The sequence below is a fragment of the Protopterus annectens genome, chromosome 3.part0, assembly GCF_019279795.1.
Source record: "Protopterus annectens isolate FY-2018-M chromosome 3.part0, PAN1.0, whole genome shotgun sequence".
NCBI lineage: Eukaryota > Metazoa > Chordata > Ceratodontiformes > Protopteridae > Protopterus > Protopterus annectens.
Window position 1 is genome coordinate 1255172063 of NC_056731.1, and position 23384 is coordinate 1255195446.

A 23384-nucleotide genomic window follows, 5' to 3' on the forward strand; every position below is an offset into this window, starting at 1 on the left:
CACATTTTATTTTTTGTAGTGCCAGGACTTACAGCACTGAGTGTTACACTTTTTGTAAGAGCTGTCTGAACAAGCTAGCAGTTGTATTAACATTGATATATATCTGTATTTATCTATATATCTCTCTCTCTCTCTCTCTCTATATATATATATATATATATATATATATATATATATATATATATATAAACTTCACCTGACATTCAAGCCGTCTGATCGTCATACTAATGAAAAACTAGCATTTCAAAATAGATATCTCAGAAATATTGTGAAATAATGATTTTGATACATCCTAGATTTTCTTCTTAAAGGGAAACAATAAAACTCAATAGTGTTTATTAGCTGTCATTCTACATCCTTTTTTTCCGGAAGATATAGAAACAGTGACCACATTCCCTCCAGATATGTTTCAATTCCTTGAGATTGTTTTATCAATTACTGTCTGAATCTAAAGATATGCTTCTTATCATGAAGCTGCTAATACTTGGCTTCTGTCCATAACAATTTATAGATTATATATTCTAATACATATTAAGATCTGTGTAATTCAAACACAGGCAGTATTTATGACTAGCTGCTTTCAGATCTACTTCACAAGACAGCAGAGGTATGTAACTTCTTTGTTCCTTCATCATGTATAATTTTCTGTAACAGAGATACAAATTCTTGTGTCCTCAAAGTTGCAAATTCATTCAGGCTACTTCTTCTTTTGGCTTTTCCCGGTTAGGGTCGCCACAGCAGATCACCTGTCTGCTCATGATTGGCAGTGTAGTTTTACATTGTCGAGTTGCCAGCCCAATCTTCCACAAAAGGCACACACACATTGGGCCGATTTAGAGTGTCCAATCCACCTACAGCATGTCTTTGGGAGGAAATCGGAGCACCCAGAGGAAACCCATGCGACCACAGGGAGGACATGCAGACTCCACACAGAAGGCACCCCAGCTGAGAATCGACCCGGAGAACCTCTTGCTGTGAGGTGGCAATGCTAACCACTGCACCCACCCAGAAATTCATTCAGGCTATAGTGATAAATGTAATAGGAAACGTAAGCTCTACTATATAATTATGCATGTTAGCATAACTTGAAGTTTTCCCATGAAATCTTAAATAAGTTACAGCACCATTCCAATACAAATAAAGCAAACAATTGCTGTTGGCAAGTGATCCAAGTTCAATTATCAGCTCAGGTGCTTGACTACATATGTGAGAAGTATGAACATACTCATCTGGAGGAAGTCTAAAGGACAGTGTTCAGGTTGCACTAGCATGTTGCCTTCCTGGAGGAGACTGAGGAGACAACAGAGCTTTGCCCTGCCTGGGGGTGGGAGGAGCTTTCTGATATCAAGCCTTTTGTAGAAGTAAGGGGTTAGCCAGCATCACTGCATGCCCAATCACAAGTTACCTCTGACATGCACATGGAGTCTTGAATGTATAACATGAAATACTCCCTAGTCAGTACTACAATGCTGTCCTTAAATGCATGAGTGTCCTTCCTGGACCCAAACTAGCAGAGCAATTCGTGGGGAGCAAACGGATAGTTAGGCAGACTTGGTAGTTGAGAACGGACACTGAGAACAGTTGACCAGTGGGCAAAAATACTAATTACAAAAGCAGTACATTTCACTATTACACCGATTTTAAGTATTGTATTACATTTTGCATATATCCGACATAAGCTGAATTCCTTGAATAGTTTTGTGTGGTCTTGGTCTTAGACCCTATATTGAGGGGATATATTATTTAAATGAGTGAGTTTGCATAACATTTGTTGAAATGGGAGTTGGGATGGCTTTGAACTCTTAAAAAAACAAGCACAAATCCTTCTTACAACAGTCTGAGTTAAATACAGTAAATTAAATGCAAAACAATATTCTACAGTTTGTAATCTAATCTAAAACAGGAAAGATAAAGGAATCAATGAACAGATTTTCTGTTTGAAGAGTTATACAATGCTTTCCCCCAAAACACTCTACATCTGTTTCTGTAGTTTTAAAGTTCACTTACAAATGACATTGTTTCAGACAATTAGTTTATGTTCCAGTTAACTAAAGGCAGGGAAGACCCAGTACTTTGCAGTTCATAGTGTCTAGCTACCATATTAAAACAAGATAAATGTTCTATACATGGTGGAAAACAGGGTAGTTTGCCTCCTGCTAAGTTTAGTATACCCTGACTAAAGGTTTTACCCTTAAAGACACATATAGTATAAAGAAACTTTTACAATTTAGTACTTAACGGTACCACTTACACTGATCTTGTTGACTTAGCCAACCTGCTAGCAGATAGGTTCAGTACCAACTTCAACCCCCTGCCCCCCCCAAATGCCCATTCAACATCCCCGATACTTGTCCCACACCTCACATCTCCTTAGATCAAGTGTTAAAGACCTTACCAAGGCAAAGACCACAGCTTCCATGGGACCCAATAGTATCCCAGGCTGTATTCTGCACCATCTCCAGCAAGAACTAGCCTCACCATTGAGATCCTATTACCCCACAGCCTAAGTACTGGGTTCATTCTAGCAGAGTGGAGAACTGCCATTGTCATCTCCTTGGACAAAGGTGGTACCACTACTGACCCTAGAAACTAATGCCCCATTAGCTTGACAAGTCTGATCTGTAAAGCCATGGAGCATATTATTATGGACCTCATAAACAAAGACATAGGTAATCGCCACGCACTTGGCCACACTCAGTTCGGATTCATCAAGGGCAGATCTTGCCTATTGAACCTGGTTGACTTTTTTGAGACTGTTACCAAGGCCCTGGATAAGGGAAAGTCATTACACACAGCTTACCATGACTTTTCCAAACCCTTTGACACAATCTCCTACTCAGGTATCATTGAAAAGGTGACAGAACTTGGTGTAAATCCCTATCTCATTAGGTGGGTGGCCAACTGGCTCACTAGTAGGTCCCACAAGGTCAAAATAGGGGCCTCCACCTCCAACAGTAAACCTGTTACTAGTGGTGTTCCCTGGGGATCTGTCCCGGGACCCCAACTGTTTTGCATCTAGTTCTCAAAGGTCCAGACAAAGGCAAAAGGCCTGCGGCTGACCATGTTTGTGGATGACTGTAAGTAGGGTGCTGTCATTGACTCCCCGGGTGATGTTAATGTACTACAAGAGGGTCCCACAGCAACACATGACTGGTGCCAAAATCATGGCCTTAAGGTAAATGCAAAAAAATGTATTATCATGCCATTCATCAAAAACATGGCCCCTACTGATTACTACATCAACAGCAACCCTCTAAGCACACTACCTGTGGTGAGATACCTGGGTACACAGTCTCACATTCAACCATCTTGTAGCAGCAGTGGTCAGAAAAGACATTTACTTGGTTCATCTCATAAGTAAAGGGATTTGCATCCAGGAAAAAAGAAGGTTATTACCTCTCTGTACTCCTCCCTCATTAGACCAATAATTGAGTACAATGCCCCATTTGATATATACCTCTCCAGACACCTGCACCAGCTGGAAAGGCTACAGAAATACCTCACAAAGAGAATCCATGGCCTCCAATGCCTGTCCTATGTGGACAGACTCAAATCACTATCACTGTGCTTGGTATCATACAGATTGCTCAGAGGTGATCTGTGTCTCGCTTACAAGGCAATTTCTGAACCTGCCCTACTAGAGATGCTCCATATCCATAAGTCTAACTCCTTATGCATTACCTGCTCGAAAGACCTAAATCTAATATGCAGCATTAATAAAACCAGCTGGGGAGACAGGTTTGTCTCCCAGATGCTGCCCCATCTCTGGGAAAGATTTTCAATACATGTCAAACAGAGTGAGCGAAAACTTGATGAGAGGATGGCAAACCACAAATTTGTCCCAGCGGTTCCACCTGCGTCCCTCATTGACAGGAACAACAGGTGTTGACTAATGTTTCTTTTTTGGGGATAAACTCTTGGCTAGGCTTGTAAGGAGCCCAGAGCCATTAGCCTAATAAACTCCTTTGATCCTATGAAATACTGGTACATTTTTAAGATAAATTGCCATTGGTAACATTTACCTGGGGATTCGATAAACTCCATGCAGCCTTAGCAAGAAGCCCACATTGAGTTTACATGTTTGTGCAGTGAGCAGCAATGCTAATTGCATGTGCATGCCATGCACCACTTTTAAACCTAAATAAGCACATTTTCGTGGCCAGCAACAGTGTGGAGTATAATATAGCAACATGGACAAAGGTGCTTTGTGGGACTGCATGGAATGCCACAAAGATTACTACGGTTATTAATAAAGCAATTTATATATTTCCAACACATTACATGAAAATGTATACAGTGCAGTGTATTGTGGAAAGCTGTGCCAGGCATACTGAATAAAAGCTTTGAGTAAATGATCAGTAAGGGTACATAGACTACATTATAAATAAATAGTGAAGGGAAGTGTGTGCATAGAAAAGGGACACACAGTTGAGTTGTAGGAATGAAAAGAGTAGAAGAGGACAGGTGAAACATGGCAAAGTACAGAACATGAGGGAATGTCAATGAAGACAGTGGTAGCATGAACACTATTCACATATCGACATGATACAGTATGGACTGCACAGTTATTGTATATTATGTGACTGTCACACAAGGTGACGTATCAATGAAGTGGATACTTTGTGAGATAAGCATTCTGATATGAACAATGGACACAACATATATCAGGGATGGTATATACAAAAGGGATAATGTGCAGATTGTGAAGCTGTGTAAAATAAATTGTCTGAATATGAATGCTCACCTGCTGTGCACCAAACCAACTCAAGAAAGGAAGAGTCAATGTGGAACAAATTTGTGATGTAAATCCACACAGAGCCAATAAGTAAAAGAAATTAAGCTTTTATTTGTCAAGGAGCTTTTCATCTTCGAGTGTACATAGACTTCATCAGATTAAACAAATTTAGAAAGAGCACAATCAGTATTTCAAAAGAAAACTATTTAAAACCAACACAAGTGGTTGAATGTCTATATAATGCATTCTTAGGGTTCTGTTTTGACATTTCATAGTTGTGCTCATAAATGTGCCTTCTCAATTCTCTTTCCATCTTCCCAATGTAAAAGGCATTGCATACTGTGCACTTAGCTAAGTAGATTAGCCCCCTTAGTAAAACAATAACCTTCCTGAGCATAAATCAAGGAATGCATAAAATTATTTAGATGAATTTCCTTGATGTCTAAAATACTTGTATTGGTTACAATTGACACAACATTTTGTCCCATTCCTGTTGTCCTTCAACATTCCAAAATTATTTCCTTCCACCAAATTTTTTAAATTACTTGCATGTTCGTGGACAAAAGTGGGTTTTTTACCTACTATATCTTTGATTTTGTCATCACATGCTAAAAGCCCCAGTACCTGTTCACAATCCCTTTGATAATATTGGATCCATGATTACATTGTATAGTCAAAGCTCTGGAAAATGTTGTATTATTGAATAAGCCAGTGGTGTTTTCCTTAGTATAGTTCAATCCTAGAGTCAGTCCATTTTTAGCAGGTTGCGCCCTCGTTGTTTAAGAATATGACAACCCTGCCCCCAAAAGGGGGGTATTTTGATCTCCCACCCTGAAACATCTCATCAATGATGGTTTTAATCAAAGTAATGGTAGTAGTTTGATTTATATACTCCATAAATTCGGGAATAATATTGATATCATCAGGCCACAGAATAAAAATATCATCCAAAAAATGGAGCTATAATTTTATGTAATCCTTAAATTTACATGGGAACACATTGTTGCATTGCCATGTGAACATAACTAAACTGACAAAAATGGGGCACACATGCCCCCATTGCCACTCCCTTAACCTATTTGTATTTTCCCCATCAAATCAAATGTAGTTATTATCTAGTACTGTCTCCATACAATCAATCACTAACCTAGTTTGGTTAACATCCCAAAAGTCAAGTTCAATAAGGGGTTTCAAAAACACTTGTAATCGCTCTTCTTTGGCTTTACAAGAGAACAGGTCGATAATGTCAATTGTAAGAAAGGTGTTGTCTTTGTCCCACCAATCAGGTTTTAATCTACCTAAAAAATCCATTCCTATTGTAATGTAGATATTCACCAATAGAATCCTTAAACTGTATAGCAAAATTCAGTTTTTGTGTAAATAATTTGAATTCTCTAAGAGAGTCTTCTATATTGTATTTAGGGGTGGGAATAAAGGTAACCCCCCTTTCAAATAGCGTAGCATATTATTTAGTAACCACACAGCTCCTGTAACTATAAACAGTAAAATTGTGTTGGTTTTAAGCAGTTTTTTTTGTGATACTAGAGAAAATTAAAAAAAAACCCTAGAGGGGGACCCTGGAATGATTTTGAATATTATGAGCTTGTTTGGCAGCTCAAGTTTACTTTATCCTTTATTAATTAATTTAACACCTGATTAATCAATTATGGGCTTGCTTATAGATGGAGGTGATATTTCTAAGTTTGTTTAATCTGAAGACATCTATGTACACTTGAAGATGAAAAGCTCTTTGTCAAATAAAAACTTAATTTCTTTTACTGATTGGCTCTGTTTGGATTTACATCCTGAATTTGTTCCACATCAACTCTTCCTTTCTGGAGATGGTTTGCTGCATGTTAGGTGGATATTTGTTGTTTTATTTGTGTTTACTTTGTTACACCTCTTCACTGCCTAGTTTGTTGTTATTTGTGGTGTGAATACAAATGTAATAGAAGCATAAGTCTCAACCAAGGGGAATACATAGTTACAGGCACATACACAAGAGTAGACAGAACCACACAGAATCATGGACAATATCAGAATAATACCACCAGTAATTCTATGTCTTCCACATAACATATATGGTTGGGAGTGATCAGAGATGGTTTTGCAAGAACACTCTTGTGCAACTATTATGATTTATCAGCAATCTCTGAGGGGAATTAAGCACACCTCCCTAAAAATGTAGCATCTGCTGGAGGTGTTTGGAGGGACATTGTTACACCTTTATTAGAAATAATGAGCAATCCTGGCTAGTTGACAGGTGTGCATACCACATCATCTACTCATAGGGGTGTGTTGTCCATATTGTAATTATCTTGTTTATTTGCATTAATAATGGAACTAATCACCACATGAGTTTCCTTCATCTACCATGTCCACATTTTTGGGTCAACAATCCTTTGTGTGTGTTGATATTGTATGCATTATAGCACTACAGGATGATAGTGTCATTACCAGGCATTCACTTGGTAACCTTCTTGAAGATAGCAAAGAGATGAAACAGACATGATGTAGTCTGAACAAATCAAATGTGGGTTTACTACACAGTTGAGATATTACATTTTAGAGATGGTCCATGATGACTCCTTGGCCTACATCACAGATGAGGAGAGTCAGGATGGGTATATAACTCCATGCATCAGGTGATGGTCCCCACAAGTCAGAAGGATGCATGTTGCAGTACACCCTTCTATAGGCTGTCTGCAGATTGTGCTGGTGTACAGATCCCACTGTGTCTGGTAGGTCAGGTTTTAAGTCATGCTATAGCCAACCTGTGATGTTGTCAGGCCCATTACTTTTGTGCTATTAGCTGTAGAGAGCACACAGGTGTGCTGCCTTCCCGAGAATAAAAACTGAGTAATGTTTGCATGTATACTTTGGCTGATGGCTAGTGACAACAGGGTGGTGACATGTGAGACAAACTGTCAGCTAGCAGATTGTCTATGTCCTTTGAGTGGATATGTCTGCTGACATCCACACACAGATCTGTGCATAGTTGTGTATTCAACTTAATATTTCATATGTATTGGAATAAATGATTTGTGACAAAACCTCCATACAGCCTTAGTCAATCATCACATTTCACACACTGTTACTATGCACATAGTCATACAACTCTGCCAGTGTCATGTACTTATGTCACTTGCACAACATATGCCTATATGTGTTACATGGGCAAGCTGTGTTTGAGTGGCCTGATGTCATATCAAGAAACATTAGAGAGCAATTGTTTGTGGCTCATGCAGAAGATTTCCTGACCTAAATGCTTATTGTCATACAATGGTGCTGCTGACCCCTTCAATAATCCTTGGATGTAGCAGCACACCACCACATACAATGAATTCCACATGATTGCAATTACATCAAAAGATGTAATACACTGGAAGTGTATATCACAGCATAACAACCATGTTTATGACACAAGACTTACGTGACCATGTAATCAATATGAATTAATATTGATGTCAGTCTCAGAACATTTAATGATGGTATGTAAACACATGCACACAGGTGCCATACTGCAAGTGTCACTGTGATGGCAGAATGTGAACTGTGTAAAAGGTTGATCTGCCCCACTACAAAAACACATGTTCTAATATGATAATATACATAACAGTGTATCATACCATGTCAACAGTTCTCAGGATGCATATTACTATAGCTGTTATAGAAGGAGCATGTACTGCACTGGCATCAATGGCATCAATGGCTATAAATACATTAACTCACATAACAGATCGAAAGACCCTTTTGTAGCCATACTGTACATCCTCGGCTCAATATAGCACATTTCTGTGACAGCAACATTAGAGTCATATGGCATTATCAGGCTAATGGCCAACATCACATGACATTCTAGCCATTATTATACCATGTAAAAAATCCCTATGTCTATATTATAGAAGATAGTAAACCTATTGTGCATATGTGTATACTTGTTTGATTGCATTACATCCTGACACTGTCCATATGGGACATGTGCACTACACAATGACAGAATAAGCAATCACACATGCACTGGTCTTGAGATGGCTTCCAGAGGCTCATAGAAAGACTCTGCTTCATAATGTGTGCATGCATATGTGACTGTAACACTGTCACATTGCACTTTATGGAGTATATTAACATCATTATATGCTGAGGAGAGTATGTTGGGAGAAGTGTAGGACATGGATGTGGAGTCACCTCCCTGTGTAAGCTTGTCACAAAAGTGATAGGTGTATTACAGATGAGCAAGTCTCCTGCTGTCAGATTAGAATCCCTATATGTGTAGGTAAAGTAATTTGTAAACACAGTAGTTATTGTTACAGCCACAACACAGGTTTTTCTTGAATACTGTCAGAGTGCATGTTACACAGGATGATATCATCATTGTAAGCTACAATGAGATGTTCAGAGTAGGGTTTGACATGGGTTCCTATTAGAATGAAGAAAACGCATTTTATCGAATGCGCTTTTGTTGACCCATGTAGGGCGAACAGGCAAAACAGCGAAGCGGCTGTTCAGCAAATGCTTTCCCTGGGAAAGAAGTCACTTGAGCACTTCATTGCTTTGCCTGTTTTGGAGTGTAGTGTGGTTCCTTGTCTGGTATAGCTCCCGAGCTTGATTGTGCAGCAAACGGTTACTGACCTTAGGGTTAGGGTGCAGGTTAAGGTAAGTGCATATGTATGAAAGTGTTTACTGTTTTTTCTTTTGCATTAGATGTATGGTTGAGTTATGTGTGTGTGTGTTTTTAGCTGTTTATTTTTGTTTTGAGGGGGGTAGGATTGGGGTTAAAGTAAGTGTGTTTTTGTCTGGAACTGTTTATGTAAATGTGCAAGAGTTACTGCCCTTAGGGTTAGGGTGTGGGTTAAGGTAAGTGCATATGTTTTAAAATTTTTACTTTTTTTTTTTTTTTGTTAGATGTATGGTTGGGTTACATGCATATGTGTATTTAGTTGTTTACTGGTTTTTGGAGGGGTATAATTAGGGTTAGGGTATGTGTATATGTGTTTGGAAGTGTTTAATGTTTTTCTGGGGGAGGGGGGGTTGGAACAGTGATTTTTTTCCCTAGGAAATAAATTGTTGTTCTGTGGTTTCGACATTTACAGCGTTCGCTAAATATGTGTCGATGTAACACTGTTTGCTGTTTTCAGCGTTCGGTGTTATAATAGCTGTGGACACACATATTGTTCTAAAATTGCCATCATAATGAGTATTGACTGCACACACAGTTGACTGTGGTGAGACTTGAAACCCTACCTAACTATTTATATAGCACAGTACTTACAAGTGCCACTGAACAAGTCAGACTTTTATGGTGACTGACAACACTTTACAGGTGATAACATCATCAGTGAATGGTGAAAAGAAGATGATAATAGCAGTGTCTTACATATTGGTGTAAAGTGGCCTGTTGAACATCAAACAACTGAACACACACAGACGCACAGTCGCACACACGCACACACACAGATGTGCACACGCACACATACATGCACATGCGCACACACACACACACACACACACACACACACACACACACACACACACACACAAACACGCGCGCACACACGCACACACACAGATGTGCACACGCACACACACACACACACACACACACACACACACACACACACACACACACACACACACACACACACACACACGCGCACATACATGTTGACCACAGGGAGAACACAACCCCTACATAAGTACACCATCTGGAGAACTCAGTATTTAATGGAAGTGCCACAGCACAAGTCTAGTCTTTATAGTGTCCAATGACACTTTATAGGTGATGACATCAACAGTGTCTGGTGAGAAGAAGATGGAAATAGCAGTGTCTAGCAAGTTGTTGTAAAATGCTCTCTTGAATGTCAACCAAGTGAACACACTCACACCAATTAACTGCAGTGAGGATAGAACTCCTACCAACCTCTTTAGATAGCACAGTACTTAAATCAAGAGCCACAGAACAAGCCCAGCTTTGATAGCGACCAACAACACTTTATATCCAATGACATCAGCAGTGTCAGGTGAGAAAAAGATGGTAACAGCAGTGTCTAACATGCTCTTGTAAAATGCTCTCTCAAATATCAACCAAGTACTGCCAGGTTGGGTCCCAGATGCGCTGGGCATCAGTGCAGGAGCTGGTGGAGAGGGGGCAGACTGAGCCACCTACAGTATCTCCCCGTGCTGTAAAGCATTTTGTGATTTGTCTGATATGAATGATGTGGAAACATTTTGACCACACATAGAAAAATAAAAAATAAAAACAGAGATAAGGGTTGGGTAAGAGAAAAAAGAGAGATAATTAGTAGCATCGTATGTGATATAACGCATTATCACAAAGATAAAGTATTTTGCTCTACTTGTTCTATTAAGTACACTTATTAACAGCTACAAACTATAATTAATGACTACTCAAAGTATCCTTGCAATGTGCATATATTGCACATATGCTTGGTCCAATTATATAGAATAAGTTAACACCAGGGAATTTATGCCACTTCTCTGGAAATTAAATTATGTAATAGTTTTAAAGGATTTTGCTATATATTTGCTACATGTGGTATTTGAGCCTACAACATCTGATACAGTATTAGACTTGACTCCAACAGTTGTTTTGTGCTACAGACTGAAGCATGCATGCTTGCTTTTGCACTTAAGGTATACATGCTTACTTTGCTACTACTGTATAGAAGAGCAGCACTTCAGCTAAAATAATAGTTCTGTTGTGATGCATACATACCTCTTATTTCTTTCTGTCTCTCTAGAGGCTCAGCATGGGCTTCCCTGTTTACCAGGAATTTCTAATTATCTGTGGAAGGAAAAGGAGAGAAAAAGAGAAGAGCATTATGCATACCAGTCTTGACTATATGCAGCTTTCTACCTAATATAAATTCTCTTTATCTGTATACTTACACAACTGTGGGATATCAGCTGTCCTAAACTCATCCAGCCACTGGTTGAGTATATCCCGCTTGTGCCTTTTCAGGTCATTTTAGTGATGCCTGCATTGTTCTCCAGTGCGTGGAATGCCAGTCACAGTGGACACAGCCATGGCTAGATTATTTCATGCCTCATATTTTTACTGGGAGCCTGTATAGGCCCCCTGTAGCAGCTTTTGGCTGTGGCAGTTTACAAGAAGTCCAATAAAGATTCTGGATTCCTCACCTCTGAACCCTAAATTGGACAGCTTCTCTTCTAGCTCCAGACATAGCCAACCAGGGCAAACAGGAACAGTTAATAGTACTTTCCCATCAATTCATGTTATCACATTTACTGCTTGTGCACAAACCAGAACAACATTACCAACTGTGTTTACATGACATTAAGCAGAAAGCAACAATGTCAAAGACAGAGGAAGGCAGTTTATGAAATAGGAAGGGTAATGTAACAATTGGCATTAGTTTTTGTTCGGATGCAGCTGTACCCGTTATTTGATTTAACTTTGCAGGCATGTGTTGGGGGTATAAATTATATGACACGATAATGTTGGTGTGGCTTTACATTTGTACAATGTGGAATTCAAACCTATGCATTAGAGGCAAATCATATTCTTACACAAAGGCAATTTTCACCCTTGCCACAGAAGAAGTACTTGTTGACAATGCTTATTAATTATATATAAATACATATGACAGAGTGAGGGGTTAACCAAGTATGTATGTGACCTGACAAAGTCCTGGTTTATACATTCATGCATGTTATGAGTATCACTGAGGTATGAAGGCCATCCAAGGCCAGAGTAGACAATTATAACTGTAGACACATAGTATTCAGTATACCCTCAGCAACACATATAATTCATATGAGCTCCACTGCTATACATACTTATTATTTATAATTATGTTTGAATTTTTTTATTTGTTCCTTAAAATTGAGTGGACAAGCATTAATAAAACTGTAAGTGTGCTAGATTAGTATCAAGGCTTATGTGTATTGTAGCCCTATACGTAGACTTACTGCCACAGAAACAATTATCCATTTTGCAATTATATACTGTCTGTCTCCTGGCTACAGGTGTTCTAGACCAGCAGTTGCTGGGGCAAGTTTCTAACCGCCCTGTAATGCCGATTGACGATTAGCAGGTTTGAGTTATGTAATGCAAAAGATGCAAAAATGCATCCTTTTTGAAATTGAGAATAACTGCATCCTGTCTACTTCATGTGGGCCATTAGTCCATGTTTGCATAAAGTTCAGCAATGCTAAAACATGTCAAGCAAAGTTGAACTTGTTTTATCTTTGTGAGCACTTTTTCTTAGGACTTATCCTTAAAGGACAAATGTGGGACTTAAATCATGATCAACAGATAGCATATACTGTATAGATTACTGTGTTTAGCAGATGTGCTACACACATGTATGATTCAGCAGTGTAGTTTTTATGTAGTGTTTATCATAGAGTGCATTACTTGACATTTATTGTATTTATCCATTTCCCATGTTTGAGCTAACCTGTGCCCCGCATAAATAGTGGTATTAAAAATAGATATCTATATATGTATCTATATCTATATATAAACAACATTACAAAATAAATGTTGTTGTTGTTTGTCTTTCAGCTTTTCCCAGTTAGGGGTCGCACAGTGGAACTCCGGTCCGCTAATGATTGGCAGCAGATTTTCACGAACACCGAGGTGCCAGCTCGATGTCCAACCTTCAACGAAGGCAAGCCCATTTACGCATGTCTCTCGAATGCCCATCCAACTGTGGGGAGGACATGCAGACTCCACACAGAAGGCACCCCCCGCATTTCAGCCAAGAATCAAATGGGAGAACCTCTTGCTGTGAGGCAACAATGCTATTACAAAATAAATGTTAGTAGACATGAAAGATCTATATCTGTATCTATATCTATATATAAACAACATTGCAAAATAAATGTTAGCAAACATGAAAGATTTTTATACAAGTCTGGATTTGAGCTTACAAAACACAGTAAAGGTATCTTATCCCTCTTTGCCAAATAAACCACATAACCCTTTTTATATTTGAATAACTGAGATTTGTTGTTTCTCCAGTGGGTAATATTGAAAAACTAATAATATGTGTTATATCTAAACAGGACTTCTATATATGTAATATTTAAATGAAGTATCCTTCTTTGGTGTTTTATGCCATCTAGGACTATGACACCCAAGCATTCTTATTCCCAAAACCCCGAAAGCCCTCTTCACTGACTTAGAGAATGATGTAATTGCCCAAGCCTTTCATTAACATGGTGCCTTTCTGCTTGAGAGAGGATATGGGCATTTATCTGGAAGAATGCAGATTTGGGACTAGACAGTGAACAATGTCAATTCCACTGGGGGTCACAGCAGATGCATCATAGTGCCACTGATTTTATCGGCCTAGAGGAGAGCAGCTGCAGTGGCCAATGGACAGCTGGCTACCAGGGGGGCTGCTACAAAGCCACAATTGACACCAAATGAAGAGTTCCTGTCCACTGTCAGGGATCCAGATAGCTCAGTAGAAAGTGCACAACAGCATGTGATTGATGTTGTTGCTGCTGTTTCAGGGAGAACAAGTATGTCCCAGGAGGAACTTCCAGGTAGGCTTACATATGTCAATTTGTAAATATTTCTTGTATAGTAAAATATTGAAAGCAATAGGTATGTTGGTTTAATATTTTTTTGTGGGTGAGTAACTATTTATAGATGGATACAATTAACAACACATTCTGGTTCATTACACATGGGCTTGGAGTGGATGTGTCATCCAAACTTCAGTTAAATGTATTGTTGATGGACATATAAAGGCCAAACATTTTCCATGTTCCAATAGGGCTTCTGAGGAAATGGTTAGGGTTGTAGATGTGGCATAGGTTGACATGTGTGACTGCCTCCACCATGTTGCCAATTCAGTCAATCAGGTGAATGACACATTGGAATGGGCAGTGTCTGTGACAGATCATCATCTGGAAGGGAGACAGCATCCACATGGATGTAGGTCAGCCACATCATCTGATGTTAGGGGATGTGGTCATGCCTGATCATGCTCCCATAGTGGCACTACTTCCACTACTCAATTGGAGTCATGGTCTTGGGTGTACTCACAAAGAGAGCTCATCCAGTAGACATCAGTCACATTCATCTGACTGTGGGTGTGGACTATGGGTGTGCAACTCCTGCCAGAGCCAGTTCTTGGAGTCAGGGATGATGACAATGTGCTGTCACCTCTACCATGCACAGCTCACACCTGTCTGACATACCAGGAAGTATAGCCAGACAGAGCTTGGCTGTCTTCTTGCAGACCCTCACACACTAATTTCACCTGGAGTGCCCATACAGACATATACACATAACAGTTACATGGGTCAGTCATGAGGCTTATAGCTCATTCCATCTCAGTGGCCATTTGATATATTATCAAAATTTCTGTCTGTTTCTCATTCTCAGTTTCATGCACTCATTACATTTTGTGTTAACCTAGGCCTCCTGCCCACTCACACAACACCCTAAGCAAATGATGATAACTGTACCATATTCTTGTTTATTATCTTTTGGATTCAGGTATATATAAATCTTTTGTCTGGTGGTCAAGGTGCATAGCTGACAGTGCTTAGTATATCTGTGTCTGTGATGCTGTTTTGCAAATTATACTGCTTTCTTACAGGTTTTGTAATATGTACATCCCTCCCAAACTCTTAGACCAACAAAGCTGGGCCAAGCCATAATGAAAAAGGTGAGAAAAGCCCAACAATGGGGAGAGATTTTAAACATTGTGGTTTTACATACTTAGACAGCTGACAGAATAACAGGTTTTGCTTTACTAGTTTTTTTTTCTAAAGGATATGACATCTAAAACTGAAATGTGTGTCATTATTTTCTAACTTCACTCTTTAATGATTTGTCAGTACAAAAGTATTAGGCCAAAGTGTGGACATTTGGTTAAATATATTTATTAACATGCATTACTACTGTCTCATCTGGATGTAATTGCTGTAAAAATCACCCATCTTATAATTACTTATATTAATAAATAACAGTATGCAAGGATATGCCATTCATTTGTATTCTTAGCCATTTATTTTTCTATTGTAGGTTCAACACTTACCTTGGAAATCCAGCAGTTCCACGAGTTTTAGTTCAAGGCTAACTCTTTCTGATGGTAGGTAGCAGCACACAGACATTACATGGGTATGTGAAGTTTGTGAGTGTTGTCCAGCATCAATGTCACTGTATGGATGTGTGTAGGATTAAGGTTTTAGCCCCTTAGGTGGTGAGCGTGTGTGCTATCCATTGCCTCTTGGCCAGTGTGAGGGCATATTTTGCATGTCTACATCTGCCGACACCCACAGCGGTTGTTGGTTTTCTCTTTGACTCTTCACCTTGGTGACCTTGCCAGTGGTGGTGGGATGTGTAGCCCTTCCTCTTGCTCTTCCTGCTGAAACTGTTTTCTCAGGGTAATGTTGAGAAGCATGGCACAGATGGTGAATATTTTAGCATATGTATGGGGATTGTACTGCTGGGCCCCAGATGTGTGTAAGCACTGGAACTGCAACTTCAGCAGCTCACACATGCTCTGTGATATTTTTTGTTTTAGCGTGTGCCTCATTATAGTGTTCTTCAGTTGGTGTGTGTGCATTTCTGATGTGTGTCATCAGCCACAGTTTCAGTGCCTAAGCTGCAAACCCCAGTAAATGACTCTGTGGGATATCCCCCTAGTAAACATCTTATATGATTGACAGTTGTGCCAGATATGTGAGTTGTGGTAACTGCCTGGGTTGCCAGCAAAGACATTCAGGATGATTCCTTTAGAGTTAAACATGACTGGGCAGTTAATGGAGTGGTAGCCCTTTCTATTTATGTGCACCCTTCCCTGTTCCCTAGGTGACACTTTGATTTCTACATGTGTACTGCCTGTGGCACCCAGGACTTCATGCCCATGGCTTTATGTTTCTTGGGTAACCACAGACAATGGGAAGACCCTTTAAACCTCTGTGTATATGTTTTATTAAACATTCAGAATGTGTTGATAAAAGAACTGTACTCTTGAACTTACAACTGAAAAAGAGTTTGCAGACCCACTCAACCAAGGACATTTATCTCCATTGATAAATGTAAAACTGTTATACTTTAGGCAACTAATTAATACCTTTAAAATCTGAGATATCTTTATATTCTTCAAACAAGCACTGATGGGGGTTCTGGTAGATAGCGATCTTAGACTAATGGCATTTTGGCTTGTCCAATGGGATAATATATTAGAACCATTTTTTGTATGTTCAGTGGTTACTCTTCTTCTAAGGTGGTTCATCCTAAGAAAATAATAAAACAGGGATGACATACAGATGGCCTTTAAACAGTATAAGAAACACATTTTTTGTGGCATTTGCATGAAATTACATTATGATTGGAGTAACTGCATATAGATTTTATGTGTGAAGTTTAGTGGAACTAATGCTCTCAACTTTCCTTCTACAAAATGGGGAATGCTACCTCTCATAATGTGAAAAAAGGGCAAAATTTGGAATACTCAATAACAGTTTAGTAATGACTTCAACTAGGAAGCTTGCAGGATTGTTATAATGTGTATGCTACTTTATACTTATAAAAAGCTCTTTTGGTTAACATATATGATTCAATGTTATTTACCATGATTATCAGCTAAAAAATTCATAACACAAAATATATGACAGAACGTTTCAATATGGAACAATGAAAAATATGAACATTTGAAGACCCAAAATGAGGAACATTCCTCGTAATAAGATGCACTTGAGAATTATACTCAGCTCTGCTAAATGTTATGTTATTACATCGTAACCATATATTAATAATTAATAATATGTGTATTTTCGAGAGCATGCTGCTAGCATTTAGCAATAACAATTTTAACGATTTAAAGCTCTTTCTGTTGTTCTGATCTAATACATTGCCAGTGAGTATTTATTCTGAGATTTAATCATTCAGCCATTTTTTCCATGCAGTATTCATTTCTTACCAGCAACATTCTCTACAAGCATATTATTTGTCATCCCATTATAAACAATTTGCTTTGTGTAGAACCTCACAGTGTGATCAGTTTAATAATATAACCTCATGAAAAGACTCAGATATTAAAACATTAATGTGTACTTAATCATTTATAGTTGTGAGAGGACCTGCTTGGACCATGTACACTGATAAATTAGACAATATTTATTAATGCCCAGAAAACCTTTTCTCAATACCCTTGGTAGACTGCCTCTGCAGTCTGTTCTTTTTTTCTGTGTGTGTGTGTGTGTGTGTGTGTGTGTGTGTGTGTGTGTGTGTGTGTGTGTGTGTGTGTGTGTGCTGGTGAAGAATACCAGTGCAAAAGAAAACTATAATGAATAGAATGATTTATACTTACTGCTTGGGTGATACTGAGAAAACGATCATAGCTGATAAGGACTACACTATATTCTGAAGTAAGGCAGAGGACAGAATCTATTACTAACCAGACTTTACAAAGTTCTTCCCCAAGTATCCACTTTCCATATAATAGACATGGGGTGTACAAGGAAATGGAAAATGCACCTTTAAATAAAAATTAAATGAAATTCAGAAAAGGAATGATTACAATCAAAAACAAACAATTAAACCAGAAATAGAAATCAAGGACAACACAATGCAAACATTGTTTAAAGTACATCTCCCTATACCCTCTTAAACACTTACTTCCCCAAATTTAACACAATTAATATTTTTGTCATAGTCTGTCTATGTATTTATCTACCTATACATCTATCTAGATACCAAGATAAATAGATAGAGCAGTGCATCTATCAATAAATAGATACATAGACAGACAGTAAGCTAGGTATAGATTTATGCATATGTATATGTTTCTATGTTTTGTGTAAAGGGACAAGTACTGACTTTTTTAAACTTCAGCTGATATACTAGATCAGATGACATGGCATTCATCCCATCATTCTGACTAACATTTGTAACTAAGTGGTTATTATTTTCCAGCAAAAACATTGGTTTCCAGAATGCTTTTGCAGAAAATATCTTGGAAAAGCTTCTGAAAAAAAATGAAGGAAAAAATTGTTCACAGATTATCATGCCAGTTTGATTATAAAGTGTTAAAGCTTCAATTTTTTTAAAGGAATTTATATTATGAAACAATGCCAAGAAAAAAAGCAATGCAACTGATGCTTAAGAGAAACAATGCTAGCTTCAGATTAATTGTATATAATGGGCAAACTAGACAATACTATTGCACAACACAGTATTCAGGTCTTTAACCTATTGCTGAATTAGTTCTTGTCTTTGCCCTTCATGGCAAAACTCAATATATACATTTGGAAAACTATGTCACAACAATTAATATTACTAGAAACAGTACAAAGGTACTGTAACACTTTTACTATATTTATGGTGCTAAAGTTTACGATATATGCCAAACATTTGTTAGAAAATGAGGATACTTACCAGCAGCTACACAAGCAAGATTATGAAAGGGTTCCAATCACAACTGAACATACATTGCAAATGTTTAAGATTATAAATACTATAAGAGAACCAACTGAAACCTCAGACACTTATTACCCAAGGCTAAAATCAGATGAGAAACTGTCATTTTTATAGATATTGGTTCAACAATCAAAACACGTATTTCAAGAAGTACCTCAAAGGAAAGGTCATAAGAAGAGGCATTTTAATTGCTCAACTATAGAAAGGCACTAGAAATTTCAGAAGTGCAAGCAAATATAAAAGAATGATACAGTTAAGATAATCAAAAGTGTAGAAGACAGCAGCTATTGAAAAGACAAATACAGAAAGAGATTAATATAAAAAAGCAAATTATGTTACAGAATAAGGGCCTAAAACAGAAATGTGTCACTGGGAAGGCAATTAGGTGGCAACTACACACATAGAAATGCCTGCCTTTAAGAATGGAAACATGCATGAATTACAAAATACAATACACTTTGCAAAGCTTCATAAATCAATATAAAAGAAAGACAGCCACTTCATGTAAATACAAAGTGCGAGTGGTCGAATACCAGAAATAAGAAATTTCAAAATAAAATGCTAATAAAGTGACTGAAGAGAGCAAATTAAAGAGTGGCAGTGCAAACTGAAAAACAGACATTTTGTATATATTGACATAGTTATTGAAATGAAGCAAAATAAATCAGGAATAGAAGACTACATCTAAAACAAAAATGGCTATCTTTATAGATTTAAGTATCAAAACAGTGAATGAAAGAATCTTTAATTAGTGGATTCCAAGATGGTTGACACTCAGTAAGCACCTTACCAACATAGCTCCTTATCAAAAATTATCCTAACTAAAGCCAAGCTTCCAGCAAAAGAAGAAAAACAACTTGTAAATGAGATAAATTTACAGATCTATGGATATCTTGCTGGACTGTACTTGTAAAAATCTCTGATTTAAAAATGCTATTCTGCTGACTACTTAACTATAAAAGCTATCCACATGTAACTCCAGGCCTGAATACAGCACTGTATCCTGTATATATTAATACCTCCTTAGAATCTGCTGCAATACTTAAAACTCCAAGATGCCAAAAGAGAAGGAAATAGATAGAATAGAAACCCAAACTACTAAAACAAAACTTTCTGCCATAGCATCTCCTGAAAAGGATGTGGTTTCCAAAAGGCAGAAAAATAACTAAACAGCAAGAAACATCTAAACAGATGGCTAAACAGATCCCTGAAACCAGCTTCCACATGGATGATCTCAAACAAGCCCTGCTTCCACTCCAAACAACAGTAAAAAACTTTTATGATCAACTTTCCAGTTTTGGCAAGACAATGAACCAAATAGCAGAGTGTATGAACATTATCAAATTCAAAACGCAAGACAATGAATTTCAAATAAGTAAACTAAAAGAAGAAATTGGTGCCAAAACCACAACAATAATAAAAATGCAGCAGGAAATAATAGATTTAGAGGCCAGGAGCCAGTGAAATAATATCCTAGTGAGAGGACTACCTGAAAAATATAAAGATAATCAGCTACCAGTGGTAATCAAGCAAATATTTGAAAGTTTACTCCCAAAAGAATACAAAAATAGTGAAATAGTAGTTGAAAGAGTCCATCGCTCACTACGTAAAAAACAGGACATAGACTCACCAAGACATATTTACATTAAACTGCTTAACTATCAGGATACACAAAAAAATCTTGCTGGCAGCTATAAAACAAAAATATGCACTCTGAAACGGTATCAAGTTAACACTATCACAGGATCTTCCTCTTGAGATTAAGAAGAACAGGCAGAGCTTGCACCCTACTATGCTGATCTAATCAAGCACAAAATAAAATTCCAGATGCAATACCCTAATACTCTTATCTACTATTATAAAGATGTTAAATACATGGCAGTTTCACCTAAAGAGGCAAAAATAGCTTTTTTGAAAAAATTGGGCAAAGCTCCAGAGTCTTAAGTCCTGACAGACCGAAAAACCCCCAAACAATCAGATTTTCATCCTCAGATCCTCTCCAAACACTCCTCTGACCTCGCTTATGGAAATTCGAATTATATCCACACATTAATTACAGACCAGGAGGAATGAAAATATGGTAACAAGTTGACAAAGGGAAATGCTCCAGGCAACACCCTTATGCATTACCATCAAGCACTTCTCAATCAAGCAACTTCCACTTAAAGAAATAGAAACGGCTGTGGTCTTGTTTAAGTAAACTGTGCTTGGCTAAAAATCTCACTGAAATGAAGACAGTGACTTGTATTTATTATAGAAGGACCTTCTTTTTCTTCCTCTTAATATCAGTTAACTATCGCTAATTGAAAACACTGCACTGTGAATTTTGTGTGGAAAAACAGCTATTTGGACTGACTCTGCTTGGTACACATCTTAATACCATGAATGCAGCACATATCCATCTAATTTAGATGGAGAGAGATTTAGTCTCAGCACAGGCTTCTGAAACCTATTGCAACGTTAGCAAGTATTATATTGCAAAGGTGAAAGCATCAATCAAAATTATACTTGATCTTCTGTTTATCTAAAAAGTATGACTAATTTATTACAACAAAATATCATTTAAAAATAACATTCTATGTTGTGGGGCAAACAACCCTTATCAATGACAAGGTTCACTTTCTGGATCCATCGTCCTCAAACATGCAATGGCATTATGAAAGGGAGATGCTCCAGGAACACCCTTATGCATTACCATCAAGCACTTCTCAATCACGCAACTTCCACTTAAAAAATAGAAACGGCTGTAGTCTTGTTTAAGTGGACTGTGCTCGGCTGAAAATCTCACTGAAATGAAGACAGTGACTCATATTTATCATAGTAGGACCTTCTTTTTCTTCCTCTTAATATCAGTTAACTATCGCTAATTGAAAACACTGGGAATTTTGTGGAGAAAAACAACTATTTAGACTGCCTCTCTGCTTGGTACACATCTTAATACCATAAATGCAGCACATATCCATCTAATTTAGATGAAGAGAGATTTAATTTGAGTGCAGGTTTCTGAAACTTAATGCAGTGTTAGCAAGTATTAAATTGCAAAGGTGAAAGCATCAATCAAAATTATACTTGATCTTCTGTTTATCTAAAAATTATGGCTAATTTATTACAACAAAATATCATTTAAAAAATAACATTCTATGTTGTGGGGTAAACAACCCTTATCAATGACAAGGTTCACTTTCTGGATCCATCGTACTGATACATGCAATGACATTATGAAAGCTGTATCTCTCCTTTGACATGAACACAAAAATGTCTACAGGGTTTTCTTTCATGCACATATTCCATACAGTATGGTTATATATTCTGCCTATGATTTCTTAAGCATGCATTTGCTTTACTTATCCCAGATGTATTAAATTTGGAAGGCAGGAATATGCCCCTATAATAGTTCTTTATTTGTTTACCTGAAGAAACATATACAATTTGATTAGCCTTAACTTCTTTTTGAAACTCGTAGCATTTATATCACTGATCAACACTGCTAAGTTAACCCACAGAGATTGTACTAATCACGACTCTATTTAATGCTTTTACTGTCAGTGTCATATAACCTACCCCCAGATTCATGAATCCTCCGTGTAAGACTTAATAAGTCTTACTCGGAGGCTGCAGTTGAACGGTATGACGTCAGTGTGCCATGTATATGCATGAGGGCACACTGACTCAACCGTAAGTCTTACATGGACCATGTAAGAAAGCAAAAGCGTGTCCGACTGCCGAGCAGTCTAAATGTCCACGCCCCGGCAAGTGATTGAAACGTAAAAGCAAATACACAACAGCGAGTCCGCTCAAATGTCCTTGCACCCAGCACCACACTCCCTGATATTGTAAACCCCCATCACAGTTATAAAAAGTAAAAAGTTCATTTTATTTTTTTAAATACCCGAAATAGCTGCCCATATTTGCATGTGTGTGCGCGGGTGTGCCCATTGCTTAGCTAGAGTTAGCAATTCAGACATGGAAGAGCATAAGAAAGAATGTGTATGCAAATCACACCAAAAAGCAATAGTGTAATGGTAGGGCGTTCGAACAAAGAAGAGGCATTCATGGTTCGAGTTCCACCACTCCCTTTCATATTTATTTTTAAATCAGTATATGAAATAATACCACACAAAAATATGTGTAAAAAGTAGTAAAACGCAGTGAAATGACCAATGTAACAGTGAACAAAATAAAGATTTTAAATGATCCTGATATATAATTGCCTGC